Source organism: Eretmochelys imbricata, chromosome 8 (assembly GCF_965152235.1).
Source record: "Eretmochelys imbricata isolate rEreImb1 chromosome 8, rEreImb1.hap1, whole genome shotgun sequence".
In the NCBI taxonomy this organism is placed as follows: domain Eukaryota; kingdom Metazoa; phylum Chordata; order Testudines; family Cheloniidae; genus Eretmochelys; species Eretmochelys imbricata.
The window spans coordinates 68,776,902-68,793,483 of record NC_135579.1 but is presented as its reverse complement, the minus strand read 5'-3'; positions in this window follow the sequence as shown (position 1 = coordinate 68,793,483).

Here is a 16,582-nt window from a genome sequence, read left to right as displayed (position 1 = left end):
TTAGTGTATTTTCAGAACTCTGCTTTCAGAGGTAGAGATTTTACTATGTGGAGACTAAACTATGAATTTAGGCTGAATTGTGTAGAGTTGTTTAGAGACAATCCTACACAGTTTGACAAATCAATAAAACTTTTTTACATCTGCATCAACAGAATTTTCACAAGGGGTTTTCAAAACTTTAAAATATTTTGTGTGTCTAACTATTTGGTTACACAGTATCTGCTACAGCATACAAAAACTTGTACTTGTGAGCATCAATGCTGACTCCATGGGTGCTTCAGCACCCACAGGAAAAAAAGTAGAGGGTACTCAGCACCCACACACCACGGCTCTTCAGCAGCCATGCCAATCAGCTGTTCAGCGGCTGCCGGCAGCCTCTCCAGGAAGGGCGGAAGGGGGGGGAGGCTCAGGAGAGGGGAGAGAGCAGGGGCCGAGCTCCCACCAGTCAAAATAAAAGTCAGCACCTGTGCTTGTGAGCACAATTGCATTAATGTGCAAAACAAGCAGCTTGCACTCACAAATGACAGTTATTGCACTCCTGGAAGCATGGGCACCCAAAAAAGTCACTGTCTAAAAACAATCCATTAGAGCACATTGACATTTATCATACTCTTTCCAATCTGCAATGGAGAAGAAAGAGAATTAGCTGGACTTGCTTAAATATTCGTCTATTAAACAGATACTCAGCATTTCACAGTCTTAAAAAAAATAGTGTGAAAGCCTCAGCTGGGTGCTAAGTACGTACAGAGATAAATAAACATGATCAAGGTGAGTGTATAATCAATCAGACAGAAGAAAAAAGCTAATGGAAATATACAAGAAACAAACAAAAAAAATCCCCAAACATCTGACACTAAAAAAATAGGTCAATTCACTTCAAAACGGCTTGTTAGTTCATAAATCTAACATGTTAAATCCTCCATCTATCAAAAAAGTTTATCCAAATACTAATCCTCAAGACATTTAGTAATGTTCAAATATTGATGTTTTTCTTTGCTCATAAGCAGAGCATATTCATAATCAGATTTGACTGAAGAACAAACAATAGCAATTGTCAATAGTGGAAAACATATTATTTTTGTGCTTCCTTCTGAAGCAAGGATAAGCTGTTAACTTCAAGACCCTTCAAGACACTGAAACTTGAATTTCATTTTGATGGGTTTGCTTTAAGTGGTTTATAAAAGAGTCAACATTAATCTGTACATGATAACAATTAACCTAGTGGCCAATATTAATTTTTGCAGAAAAGATTAAGAACAAAAAGTACTCGAGAGAAAACTATGGAGAGAAAAATAACTAATGAGTTCCTTAGGGACAACATGTATTATTCCATGAGTGAAGGAAATATCACAACTCACTGATGATAAATGCACAAGTGAAATACAATTCCTTTTTACATAACTGGAACTGCAATATTATTCCATTGGAACGTCTTAGATATTTTACATTATTGGACTGAGAACAAGCCTTTTGCTTTGCACAGCAAGTTAAAGTCTTGTGAGCCATTTTCTGCTTATGACACACACACTCAAATATTACAACATTAATGAGAATCCTTTATACAATCAAATTCACTGATCTATTAAATCAATGTAATGATCTCATATCACATAGACTGTGAGCACTCTGAGACAGGGATTATCAAAATCTTTATTGCTTCTCAGTACACTGATTGGAGCAATGGAGCCTACATTCTTTTTGGTAGTTCCTAGACACTACTGTTGTCAAGGTTCCTCCCCCACTCTGAACTCTAGGGTACAGGTGTGGGGACCTGCATGAAAAACCTCCTAAGCTTATCTTTACCAGCTTAGGTCAAAACTTCCCCAAGGTACAAAATATTCCACCCGTTGTCCTTGGACTGGCCGCTACCACCACCAAACTAATACTGGTTACTGGGGAAGAGCTGTTTGGACGCGTCCTTCCCCCCAAAATACTTCCCAAAACCTTGCACCCCACTTCCTGGACAAGGTTTGGTAAAAAGCCTCACCAATTTGCCTAGGTGACTACAGACCCAGACCCTTGGATCTTAAGAACAATGCACAATCCTCCCAACACTTGCACCCCCCCTTTCCTGGGAAATGTTGGATAAAAAGCCTCACCAATTTGCATAGGTGACCACAGACCCAAACCCTTGGATCTGAGAACAATGAAAAAGCATTCAGTTTCTTACAAGAAGACTTTTAATAAAAATAGAAGTAAATAGAAATAAAGAAATCCCCCCTGTAAAATCAGGATGGTAGATATCTTACAGGGTAATTAGATTAAAAAACATAGAGAACCCCTCTAGGCAAAACCTTAAGTTACAAAAAAGATACACAGACAGAAATAGTTATTCTATTCAGCACAATCCTTTTCTCAGCCATTTAAAGAAATCATAATCTAACACATACCTAGCTAGATTACTTACTAAAAGTTCTAAGACTCCATTCCTGGTCTATCCCCGGCAGAAACCAGCATATAGACAGACACAGACCCTTTGTTTCTCTCCCTCCTCCCAGATTTTGAAAGTATCTGGTCTCCTCATTGGTCATTTTGGTCAGGTGCCAGCGAGGTTACCTTTAGCTTCTTAACCCTTTACAGGTGAGAGGAGCTTTCCCCTGGCCAGGAGGGATTTCAAAGGGGTTTACCCTTCCCTTTATATTTATGACAACTGTAATTCAAATAATAATTCTACACATGGTGGTACTAGTTTAGGGAAAGGATCCTCTCTTTTTTTAACTCCTTGTGCTTGTACAGTTCTATGTTTTCTATGCTGGAGCCTATGCAGATCTTGCTGTTTTGGTGTGGTCTGGAGAGCCCAGAATGGAACATTTGTTGTTCTTTCACTAATTCTATGCCAGGATGCAATCTCAGTGAAAGCACAGTGTTATGTTCAAAGCGTATCTCAATCTTTGGTAGCATTATCCATGTTCTCAGAAGTAACCAAGCATTATTGCACAATAGGGCTGCAGTAAAAGATTAAAAAATGGGATATGCCCACGAAAGCTTATCCTCAAACACATTTGTTAGTCTGTAAGGTGCCACAAGTACTCCTGTTCTTATTGACTTCAATGGAAGTGTGTTTGTTTTCATGGCCACCAGCTTTTACTTCTGGTCTGGGTTGCCAGAACGATATCTATATATGTATGTAAGGAATTGTATACTTTTCTTGATACACCATATCTTATTAGGCCTAATTCTCCTCTCCAACCAGTGGTGGTTGCATGGCTTATACAAAGCTTCTCCTGATTTACAGTGGTGTTAACTGAAAGGAGAATCAAGACTATAACATGGTTCATATTTCAGACTGAAATAAAACCAGTTGTAACAGAACTACACACAAAAAAGCTTCGTGCAAAAGGCCAGATCCTCAGCAGGGAATATCAGAGTAGTTCCACTGAAATCACTGAGCTACACTAGAGTTACATCAGCTGAGGATCTGGCCCAAATAATTTAGTAGGAACAGAAAGAAAGATTTAAAGTTTAAAAGAACTCACTATTGGCAAAGATGAGCTAATAATTATTATATATATAAAAGACAGGATTATAGGAACTGCTTCTCTCAAGGACACCTAATACCTGAATGTTACAGCTTTTAAGGTTGAAATATAAAGACAATGGAAAACAATGTGATAACATCTTTATAACCCCCCCAGTAAGAGTTTTACAGTTCTCTCTCTAGGATTGTAAATCAACTGCTTTTCCCCTCTAAGTTTTTAAAGAAAGTTGTCTACAGATACCATTGTTTCCCCAAATTGCACACTAGGGTATTGAATGAATCAAGTTTATTCTTAAGTATATCACATTTATTTTCAAGGGCCTTTGTGGCACACACAACTGTATCAAGGGAAGTTTTACTAGGCAAAACAGATTCAGCCTGACAGGAGAGAATATCAAGCCAGTAGGAAAACTGTGGCAACAATCACAACAGTTGAAAAGGAGATTATTGGTCATGGAGTCTCCATTTAAGGTGCCATCTAAACAACTTGTTGAATATTCATACCAGGGATAAGAGTTCATTATTTCTCCTTCTTTGGGAGAGATGTTGGTCTTTAAGACCAAATGCTATGTAGAAGGCAGCAAGGAGCCATACACTTCCTCTGGAGGAGTACCAGAGATTATTCCTCAAAGAGTGTGCTCCCTTTGCTGTTTGTTGTATATGGGGGTGGTAGTCATAATATATTCCATCCATTGGGGATTGAACAGAATACCTGGGTACAATGACCCATTCTGCAGGCAGGTACAGAGGGGACAAATCTTTGGCCTACCTAGAAACCTGCTTCTATTCCTTCATCTACTTTCACACTAGCCCTGGTCACACAAGGCCAATAGATGCTGATTTTTAAAGGAAATCCAAATCAGGCACTATTTGCACCATTTTGATTTTCATTAAAAATAAATTAAGGAGTCAGTTGCAGAGTGATGTTTATATCTATTTATACTAGTCAAGAATATCCTCTTATCTGGATTCTAAGGCCATTTCATTTTGCTGACTGTTACATGTGAATTAGTATCCACATTACTAAAGGGAAAGAAGTTCTCTGCATGTTTACTCTTGATGTGTTTCACCATTCTTAAGACACCACTGAAGTCTTTGATATATCAGTGGTTCTATTTTTACATATAAAAATAAATATTAAAGTTTTCTACATCAGTAGAGGAAAAAAAAAAAACAATCTCCTGGTGAATTATCCATTACTTAGAATTATCCATTACTCAGACCTCTCTTTCACGTTTATCACTATAAAGCACTGGAGGGATTTCCAAGTCAGTGGAATTTGCATGCAGTGCCTCCTTCAGCAGAATTTGTCCCTAAGTATATTGCCTAGGTGCTCTGGTGTGTATGGGAAAGACTGAAGATTTGGCACTGGCCTGATCAGAAATACATACAATAGTACTTTACGTTAACTTACCTTACATTAGCTCTGCTAATTTGTCTAAGCAAAAAGATTTTAAAGTGGAAATATAATAATTGTATGTAGTAAAGATCAAAAATAACCATTTCGATATTTCTTTTAAGCTATAGCACTTTTCACCTTTGGTAGAAACTTTTGATACACACACACACACCAACCAGAGAGGCTACTTCTCCAAGGAAGAGAAGATATGGAAGATCAAGTATACGGCACACGTGGCTTTGTTTTTTCCCCTTTTTTTCCATATGGAAAGAAGACACATGCCATCTTTAAATACAATGTTTTACACTATCTTCATGTTCTCTACTACCTATTAGATGGAGAGGGGGAAAGACTATGCTCTAGCTGTCTACTAATCAGAGCTGCTGAGGGTGGATGTAATGTGATAGCACTAAAGAATAACAGAAAAAGCCACTTTCTTCTAATAGTGAACAAAGAACTTCACTGAACTAAGGAAAACAGGATTTCACTTAAGATAAATTCTCTTTCTGCTTCACTTTACAGCTTCTGCCTAGAATTTTCCCCAGCTCCAATCCTACCTGGCTTCCCACTACAGATTTAAACAGTACATGTAGCCTCACACTATAAAGTTGGATATTTGGGAATATAGCCAGTATACACACTGGGAACCCGTGTCCAGTGTAGCAAAACCTTTATAACTATTTGTCTTTTATCTCTGTTTTGATAATGGACCAACACAATTTCTCAAACAAAATCCTGTGTGTCCACTGCTAGAGCTTCTGTCGGGTCACTAATTGTACATACATCTATATTTTAACTTCTGCATTAAGGCTGAGTTTTCACTGGCTTCAGACAGTTTCTTTGTCACCACACTTAGAGTAGAAGTAGGGAGACGTAACCTTTGTGTTCCTGCATACATGAAGGACAAATTATTCTTCTTGTCAGTCAGATGTTAATAAGCAATGTTAAATAATGTATGCACCCTTTTATTGTCATCACTGAATGTTTGCAATGGTTTGCTCATGCTGCCAGAAGTGTAAAACATGAATGTTGACATCTGTCCATTTGATGTTATCTTTCAAATTGCTACGGAGAAAAAAAAATGTCTATAACACTGCTGAAAAGAAGTGCTCAGTGGTGAAAATATCAATAATGTTTAACATGTCATGTTTAACCTAGTATTTTATTCTTAATCATGTAGAAAATGGACTTTGCAACATAATGTACATCTGCGAGAAATGTGGACTTTTATTCATTCCTAAAACAAGCCTCGGGGCTGAATCAAAACACAGGATTTTCTGTTTTGTGACGCTTGTCCCAGCCTCTATAGTTCTGAAAGGTTTTTTACAATCAGGATTAACATCAAATTGTTTTTCACATATGGACAATTACTTTGCCCTTTAAATCGAGTCATGGATAAATACACATACTTAAAAACATCACAGCTACATTACAATAACCCTGTGAAGATTCCCATAAATTCCTTATCTATACTTTTTTCAGCTGGACTGGCCACAAGGAAGGATCTTCCAACCCACCAAATATGGATTTCTACTGACTTTATCCCACTTTTTAAATGTCATCCATGTGGAAGAAGGGGAGTCGTTGACCATAAAATGTTTTGCGTTTGAGCTAGACAGGCATCTCTGACTAGAGGTTGTCTGAAGATGACCTCTGAGTAGTTAGAGGCAGAGACCATCTCCACTGAACCAGATATCTGTCCACTGCACAACACACCAAAAAGTGGCAGCAAAACAGACAGAAATAGCAACACTTTTAAAGCTCCATTAAATAACAGTGCTGTCTTCAAGTTTCAGCCAGCTAGCTCTCACTAGAGGCAGTCAGATTATTTTGTGTTTCTGGTCTCTTCAGATATATAAATTGATCTAGTCTTTAAAAAAACATAGGTAAAATCATTTTTGTCGTATGTATGAGGGATGTGGGACTAGAGTCACACTGATACTCATATTAACAACCAGGTATCTATCATGACTGTTAAATACACCATTCGGAAATATTCAGGTCACAGGACAATTTGCAGTGAGTCCAAACAAAGTCAAATTGCTGTAAAACTGAAATACATTTTCACTGTTATGGCAGTCTGGCAAAATTCTGAATCTTTTATCCATGAGGAAGATGATTTGCACTGACTAGATTTAAAGCAATTAAAATTACAAAGTGTGTTGGAAGACCTCAAAGTCTATTTGCATACCGCTTGCTTTAAAGGTTGACAACATTCTGACTATGAAAAACTATTGCCCAATGCAAGGACTCAACAGCCTAGTAGCAGGCTGTGTATATTGGTTTAATTCTCACTAATACTTCAGTGTCTAGGTTAGGGGAGTAGAATCTGTAGTGGGAACATCACAATTTGGAAGGAAGTGCAGGCAGTATACTAATAAGCAACAAGCCTGCCTGTTCCACATATTCACAGAATCTCTGGAGAGGTTGTGCACTATTGAAACCTAGCCCCTTTCTATTTATAGATAATTACAAAGTATACATCAACTGCAAAGAAAATAATAAACTAATAAATAAGCCAAAATGTTAGAATTCCTAAAGATACGGTCCTAATCCTACATAATTCATACATGGGTTAGACTATGAAGACTTTGTCACATTGAGTAGTACTTTACTCCACAATGGGCTCACGGATTTCAATGGGATTACTCAAGCAATAAGGAACTACTCAATGTGAGTAATGGTATCAGAACCTGGCCCTGTGTTAGCCTCCAAACCTACATGAGCAGGCTAACGACATTAAGTGTCTGTCACTTCTAATGAAGTCAAAGTTGTAGGCCCTAATACCTTTGAAAAATCAGACCACAGTTTAATTATTTAAACTTCGATTTAGATGCCTCACTTTAGGTACGCCTGTTTAAAATTTTGTCCATAATTGGAAAAAAAGAAAAGAAAAGGAAAAAGGCTGGTACAATTGAAACTTAGTGAAAAACCAATCATCTCCTGCTTATTTCTGATCTTGCTCAGATGGTAAATCTCTGCTTTTCCCCTTTAATAGTTCAGTTCCCTTTCAGTTGCTTATTTCACAGCATTTCAGGATCAGTGACAGTCTAACCTCACCTTCTCAGTGTTGAGCAGTCACTTCAGTGATCCTTTCCTCCTCATAAATCAAATTAAACTAGTTAACCTATGAACTATCCTTAGCTTTGAAGCATTTGCCCTAGAAGCTACTCCAATTTATATTCCAACAATGAACAGAACATTCTGGATTTGCCTACTGTAGTCTGACTCACAGTATTATCTGGTCGATAGAACTCAGACAAGGGAGCCAAGACTCCTGGGCTCTGTTTCTGAACCATTCTTGGATTCACTAAGTGATCTTGAGTATGTTACTTAACCTCTCCGTGTCTGAACTAACCAATCTTTATAACAATATTAACAATCTCTCTTTTAGAGTGGTAGGGTGGTGAGGATTAATTATACATTTGTGAAGAGCTTCAAGAGTTTAGATAAAAAAGTCCTATGGATCATTCTGTATCTGGAATATTTCCTCATCCAATTACAAATCTCTGATCTTCAGAACCACCTGAGTAAGTATTGAATATCATTTTTCTAGAGTATATAACTAAATTGTCATCTTTTTTAGAAGACTGACAAATCTTCACATCATTTCAGAGAAACTGAGGAATATATTTCTGCATTAATTAGTTTTTAGCTATTTTCCCCGCAAACAGATACAGTGCAGTCTTAGCTCGTGCATGTTTTAAGGCCAGTCAACTAAAGATATGGTCGTTAAGATTGTTATGTGTGAAATAAATACCTGACATGGTATGTCTCTTTACCTTTTGAGCTCATGGAAGAGTTGGATCTACACAAGCAGTCCTTAAACTGAGATCGGTATTAGATGAGGGGGCTACACTCAGCTAGACATTCTGAAAGCCAGCCATTCTTTCTGGACTATTATTAGATTTGCTGCACTTTCTGTAGTAGCAGCCCGCTGCTATGGAACCAGCTGGTTATCATTTTCAAAGCTCACCCAAATTCTTTCAGGAGTCCCTTTGGACCTCCCTCTGAAAAGCGTCCATTCTCTTTGGAGTTCAGGGACATCAAAATATTAGATCTTGCCAGATTTTATTTTTTTAAGAAAAAAGGAGTTAGGTCTATTGAAGTAAAGGTTGAATTTTCAAGCAACATCCTGCCTGTTTTAGCCTTTTGAAGAAAAAAAAAGAAAAAAAAAACTTTAACAAAAGTCATTCAAGAAACACTAGTGAAATCTGATCATGATTGTATTTATCTCCAAAAGTATTTTAAAAGTTTATGGAAATTTGGAAATAAGTCACCAAAATCACAGAATTCTGATTCAAATGGGTCTCATTTCAAATTAAAGAATGGACTGGGAACATCCATTTTGAATTAGACCATAGTTATCAAACAAACATGCAAATGACACAGGATGCAGAGCTCATGACCACAGAACCCAATACAGCACTCTGGGATTATGCAGCCATGGAGATTACCACATAATTGCTGGGCACAAGTGACTGCATAATCAGAAGATGTGTGGTTCATTGGGTAGCGCACATGACTAGGACTTGAGCAATCTGAGTTTTATTCCTGGCTCTGTCACTGATGTGCTGCATAACCTTGGGCAAGTCAATTCTCTTCTGTTTCCCCTCCCACCCTTTGTCCATTTTATCTATTTAGACTGTAAGCTCGTTGGGGCAGGGACTTTCTTTCATCATGTGGCTGTACAGTACCTCACACAAAAGGGGGTCTTATCTCAATGGGACCCTTTAGGCATTACTGTTATAAAAATAATTCTCCATTTTGAAAAGTTGCCACACAGATCTGAATCTGTTGCATAAAATTCCCAGCCCGTGTTTTTGGTGATGAAGCAGTAGACAGAGGCCAAGAAGCACTGGAGGAGGCTGAAGAAAATGCAGGCAACACTGGGAAGCTTTTGGATAAGGTGCTTGCTCTGTGGAACTGTAAAATCAGATATGGTACAGATTAGGACCTTGTATACCTGTGGAACTCCTAAATTGCTCAAGAGAGAAAGAGTTGAAGGCCAGATCACCCAGTCTGACCTCCTGTATATCAAAGGCCACTAACACAACCCCACACCTGCACACTGAACCCAACAACCAAAATTAGACCAAAGTATGACAGCCCGAGGATACTAAACTATTATGTACCACAGGCAGATAACAGGAGGAACCAACATGCACTAGTGCCTATGGCCCCTGCAATAGCAGGGAAATGATTAAATGAGATATACTCAGATGATCTCAGCAAGCAACCAACACGTCATGCCACAGAGGAAGGTCACTGCCAATCTGATCTGGGGGAAAATGCCTTCCTGACCCCACATATGGTGATCACTTAGACCCTGAGCATGTGAGCAAGAACCAGCCAGCCAAGTCCCTGAGACAGAATGCTCACTGCCAACGCAGAGCCCTGGCCTTCTCCGTCTAATGTCCCATCTCCAGCTGTGGCCATCCCTGATGCTTCAGAATAAGGAAACAAAAATAAAACACAGAACTGAATACATTGGGAGGGAAGAAAAACCCTTCCTGACCTGTGCAGGTGACCAGCTGAAGAGGGACTGCAGGCTGGCCATCTGTATACTTTAGAAGCCCAACAAACTTGCTCAGCGAATTTTGTAAACTGTGCTAGAGCAGGGGCTTTACTTGACTAGAGAAGAGCTCTGAAGAATTGGTGCCTTTCATGAAAGGCTGCATTAATGTTCCGTTAAACAGTTTCATAGGACCCCTACATGTCAGTGTCATTCTTTGATGAACCCAATGAATATTATTAGGTAAAGTGTATACAGTACTTATCTTGATGAGGTTGCTATGCTTGAACAGCTGTCAATGCTACCAAACCTCTTGTGCACTGTAGTTCATCTGGGACCAAAACTATGCACAATAAGGGCCTGATTCAAAGACCAGGGAAATCAAAAGGAGTCTATTAATTGATTTTAATGTGCTGTGGATCAGTTTCTAAGAGAAGGAGAACGGAGGCATATTATTTTTAAAATATTCTATTTACATAATAAACTTGTCCATGAACAGACCAGTAGACTGGGAGTGAGGAGACCTGAGTCCCATTCCCAGCTCTGCAACTGTTTTGCTGCATGATCTTGGGCAAATCACTTAACCTCTGTTTTTCCATCAGTAAAAAATGGATACTAATACCTATCTCAGGCACAGCTGTTGGATAGAGGTGAAGGCTGCACATCTCAGCATCCAGAGGGATGAATGAAGACCTTTATATCTATCCCATTGTAAGGGCAAGCTTATATAGTCATCAATCACTGTCCAACAGCAACAAACCTTACTTTCTCATTTTATAACAGGATTCCATTCCTTGCCAAACAGATGGCCCATGTTATTATTTTTGTGAATGGGGCATACCAACGTACCTCAGTTGAGACATTCTCTTTCAAAGCGAACTATAAGGCATACTTGTTGACCTCTCAGCATCTTGTCCCCATCCACTTTTCACTTTCATTAGACATAGCGGAACGTTAGAAACGTCCTTTTCTTTAAAATACAGAAAAGCCTCAAATTGTGTTTTGGCCACCAATTACTTTCCATTAATACTATATATTAGGAGAAACTTTTTTTTTTACACCATTAGGGTTGTCTATTCCTTGTCAGCCTTATCTTCACAATCCCATCAAATTGTGTACTACATTGCTGATCCAAAGCTAGAATGTTCTGTTGAACATTTATTTATCTGCATTTATTTGCACCTCTGCTACATAAACAACACTGATGCACAGTGACATGATTTCTCACTTTCCATTGACTTATCTCCGACTTAAAATTTGTTCATTTAATTAATATATTCAGACAGATAAAGCACGTATGCAGTAGTCTTTAAAATTTAGTAAGTATATTACATAGGCATTTACATATAGAGAATTTAATAAATGACTGATATTGATGTATTGTATTATAATGGCATATTTACTTATACTCTGAATACTAATGGTAACAGCTACGTGATATCATCACTTTTAGGATCGTGAGAAAACTGTACCTTAAATTGCATTCCTATCCATGCACCAAATACCTAATGCAGAATTATTACTTTAAGAGTTCAGTTGTCTGTAAAGACACTATTTTTTTGCATTTCTACTGGCATAAAATTGCCACTGCTGGTTTATATTCCATGAGGTCCCCCCAGTGCAATAGGAGATTTAGGTGGATAACTTTTATTAATGCTAACTGGTAGTATGCACATGTGCATTAATAAGAGAATAAAATCCTACAAAGTATTTCCTTTAGTGACTGGCTTCAAAAATGAATATAAACTTGTGTGTTTAAATTTCAAAGGTTTTTCTCTGCAAAGCTTTTCATAAAAACCATAACCAACAAGTAAAGCTGTAGCTAGAGGAAACCTCCTCTGCCTTGCCAAATGATCTTATCACCATAGTATCTGAGTGCCTTCACGATTACTGCAGGATGGGGAAGCTCCCACGCCTTCCAGCACCAATAGGACAACCTAGAGTTATTTCAAGCAGTGACAACAATTGGACTAGCAAGATATATGTTTGGATGCCAAAATCCCCACCTTATACCGATAGCAACAGAGGCCTTCACCTCACACTCAGCCCTGGATATTCCCTGCTTTCAGTGGCCGCTGAACATTGATGCTTTCTGTGCTGATCAGATGTCTGACAGGTCCTTTCTACAACACCATAGTAAGGGAGGAAAGAAGGTTCACAGACTCATCCTTCATGGGCTCTGCAGCTGAGGAGGATATCCTGTATCCATGCAGAACATTCTCCAGCCTCAAAGGCAGCTGCATACAGCCCAACACCTCCTGCTTTGCAAGGGCAGAGTTTGACTTTTGTGTCATCGTGTATGTATGTATATATATATAGCATTTGGATTATGAGAGCAATGTAAAAGGAGGCACCGAGTCTGCAGGTTCTTTGCCTTCTGACTACATGCCTGAGTGTCAGGGAAGGCACTTAAATAGGTAATGTAACCTGCCAACATAAAGGGATTCAGTCAGGGAGATGGGACAGAGGGCTTCATCATGCTGAAAACCTCCTCCCTATTGACATCCAGAGACATAAAATAGAAGGAAGCCAGTACCCCTTCACTCCATCCAATAATGTAAGCATGGAGTTTTCATTCCAGGTGAAAGTGCCCTCTCAAAACTCTTCATTCCTACACTACAGAGAGTAGGAGGTGGGAGGTTAGTATTTTAAGAAACAGAGGATAAACTCTGCTATATAATAAAGGACAAAGAATCAATATGCAGTTAGTAGGTATGTTATAAACACCAATATCAGGAAGTTAGCAAATATTTATTACACACAGCAAGAGGCTGAAATTAAAAGCTTTGTTCATAGATCAAAAGATTCTAAGGCCACAAAGGAGCACTGTGATAACTAGTCTGACCTCCTATATAACACAGGCTCAACAACTTCAAATTATTATTATTATTCCAAATAATTCCTGTTTGAACTAGAGCATATCTTTCAGAAAAACATCCAATCTTGATTTAAAAATTACAAGTGATGGAGAATCCACCAGAACCCTTGGTAAATTGGTCCAGTGGTTAATTACACTCACGGTTTAAAGAATTACACTCACTGGAAAGAATCCCCAGAAAGAAAAGCAGCAGCAGCATGCAGAAACAGACGTATTATTTACAATCTGCAATTGACCCAACCTGAACACCTGCAGACTCAGACACGTGTCACACAGGAAAACAATCCTGGATTTGCATGCCATTATCAAGAAAGAATTTTACAACTTTTGTTTGTTTTAGAACATTATATTATTCTATTAGAAATTTTAAACAAAATATTTAAGAAAATTTTTCATCACAAAGGTAACTTGACTTCCATGATAACACAAGAAAAAGAAATCAAACTTTCAAAAATAGCTTGGCTCAGAATAATATAATTGGATTATAGAATTAAGTCATCCAAGGAAGAATTTCTAGCTTTGCAGTGATTTTAACTGCTACAGATAGCTTAAAGACCATCAAAGTAGAAGATCATGATAAAATGAGTCATAGAACTGACACTGCCAACTAAATGGTAAGGGTATATACATCATAAGTATCCAGTAAGGCAGCAGACATGACTACTTGGTATGTATTATAAGACTGGATGTCTAATGTACTATTCTAAAAAATGCAGAACAAAAAAAGATAAATAAAGAAGTGGATTCATCTCTAAAGTTTTTGTTCAACTGAAGCTAAATGCTTACAAAAATGTCTCAATGCTCTGCTTTCTTCTCTTACAGTCTGTCTGATAGTTTGTCCTATTTAATTGATTTTTTCCTACATTTCTTAGGTCAGTGTTTTTAAAATGTGGTGAATTTGAAAGGGAAAGTAGCTAATGACAGAACTGAGATACAATTGAGACAAGTGCATATTTTAGCTGGTGATAGCTAAGAGACAGGTTATATATATTCTGTATTTAATTCTAGAATCATGAAAAGAAGTCACAGAATTAGCTTTCCTCACTGACTTCAGCAAAGATATAACCTTGATTCACTATATGTAAGAGGAAATTTAGGGCCCATCCTACACTGTCCACTCATGCCTGGAGTTTATGGGAGATTTGCTTGAGTAAGGAGTGCAGGTTAGTTTCTTACTTTTCATGGTAATTCAATGTTCAGCCTTTTCAATGGAGAATCTGCCAGTTAAGGTAATACATATTTGGTAGTGGTGCAGTGGGCACTTTTCACTTTAAATGCTAATAACTAAGGTAATGTCACTGAGGGAAACACTCAACTGACTCAAATTACAATAGTAAGGAATCCAAGACAGTTGGTCTTTCAGGCAGACAAGGTGTTTGACAGTGAATCTCCTCTCACAGCTTTTCAGGGATAGGCATGCACACCTAATATATGCCTGAGAAACAGCTGAAGTCTTAAAATGTTTTTTCCTTAATAAACCAAAATAGTTTGGCAGTTTAGCACTTGTTTTTGAATTTCCTACTGTTCATTTTACAGTACTGCAGTATCAGGACAGCATGAGAGATTCTACCACACACCTCGGGTAAATCCTGAAATATGCTAAGCAAAGAACTTGCAACTTTCACTCATTGGTCTCAGTACTTCTCAGGATCCAGTCTTACTTTTTTTTCTTTTTCTTTTCTTTTTTTTTGGGGGGGAGCGGGGAATCCTTCTTCAAAGGTCCAAGCTCAAACAGAAGCCAATATTCTCATTTGAGCTGACCCCACCCTTTACCTGAAATATACCAAAACCTGGCCTCATTCTCCAAGCTAGAAAGAATGCAGAAAGTTATCTTTGAACAACTGGGCTCTACTTTCTGGTTTAGTAAGAACTGAGGAGAGAAAAAACAGAGTTACACCCTGTCATAAATATAAAGGGAAGGGTAAACCCCTTTAAAATCCCTCCTAGCCAGAGGAAAAATCCTCTCACCTGTAAAGGGTTAAGAAGCTAGGATAACCTCACTGGCACCTGACCAAAATGACCAATGAGGAGACAAGATACTTTCAAAGGCTGGGGGGAGGGAAAAACAAAGGCTCTGTCTGTGTGATGCTTTTGCCGGGGACAGAATAGGAATGGAGTCTTAGAACTTAGTAAGTAATCTAGCTAGATATGCGTTAGATTATGATTTCTTTAAATGGTGGAGAAATTAAGCTGTGCTGAATAGAATGGATATTCCTGTCTGTGTGTCTTTTTGTAACTTAAGGCTTTGCCTAGAGGGATTCTCTATGTTTTGACTCTAATTACCCTGTAAGGTATTTACCATCCTGATTTTACAGACGTGATTCTTTTTATTGTTACTTCTTTTTTTACTATTTCTTCTATTAAAATTCTTCTTGTAAGACCTGAATGTTTTTTTCATTGTTCTTAAGATCCAAGGGTTTGGGTCTGTGGTCACCTATGCAAATTGGTGAGGATTTTTACCAAACCTTCCCCAGGAAGTGGGGTGCAAGGGTTGGGAGGATTTTGGTGGGAATCATAGAATCATAGAATATCAGGGTTGGAAGGGACCTCAGGAGGTCATCTGGTCCAACCCCCTGCTCAAAGCAGGACCAATCCTCAATTAAATCATCCCAGCTAGGGCTTTGTCAAGCCTGACCTTAAAAACTTCTAAGGAAGGAGATTCTACCACCTCCCTAGGTAACGCATTCCAGTGTTTCACCACCCTCCAAGTGAAAAAGTTTTTCCTAATATCCATCCTAAACCTCCCTCACTGCAACTTGAGACCATTACTCCTTGTCCTGTCCTCTTCTACCACTGAGAATAGTCTAGAACCATCCTCTCTGGAACCACCTCTCAGGTAGTTGAAAGCAGCTATCAAATCCCCCCTCATTCTTCTCTTCTGCAGACTAAACAATCCCAGTTCCCTCAGCCTCTGCTCATAAGTCATGTATTCCAGACCCCTCATCATTTTTGTTGCCCTTCGCTGGACTTTCTCCAATTTATCCACATCCTTCTTGTAGTGTGGGGCCCAAAACTGGACACAGTACTCCAGATGAGGCCCCACCAATGCCGAATAGAGGGGGACGATCACGTCCCTCGATCTGCTTGCTATGCCCCTACTTATACATCCCAAAATGCCATTGGCCTTCTTGGCAACAAGGGCACACTGCTGACTCATATCCAGCTTCTCGTCCACTGTCATCCCTAGGTCCTTTTCCACAGAACTGCTGCCTAGCAATTCGGTTCCTAGTCTGTAGCGGTGCATTGGGTTCTTCCATCCTAAGTGCAGGACCCTGCACTTATCCTTATTGAACCTCATCAGATTTCTTTTGG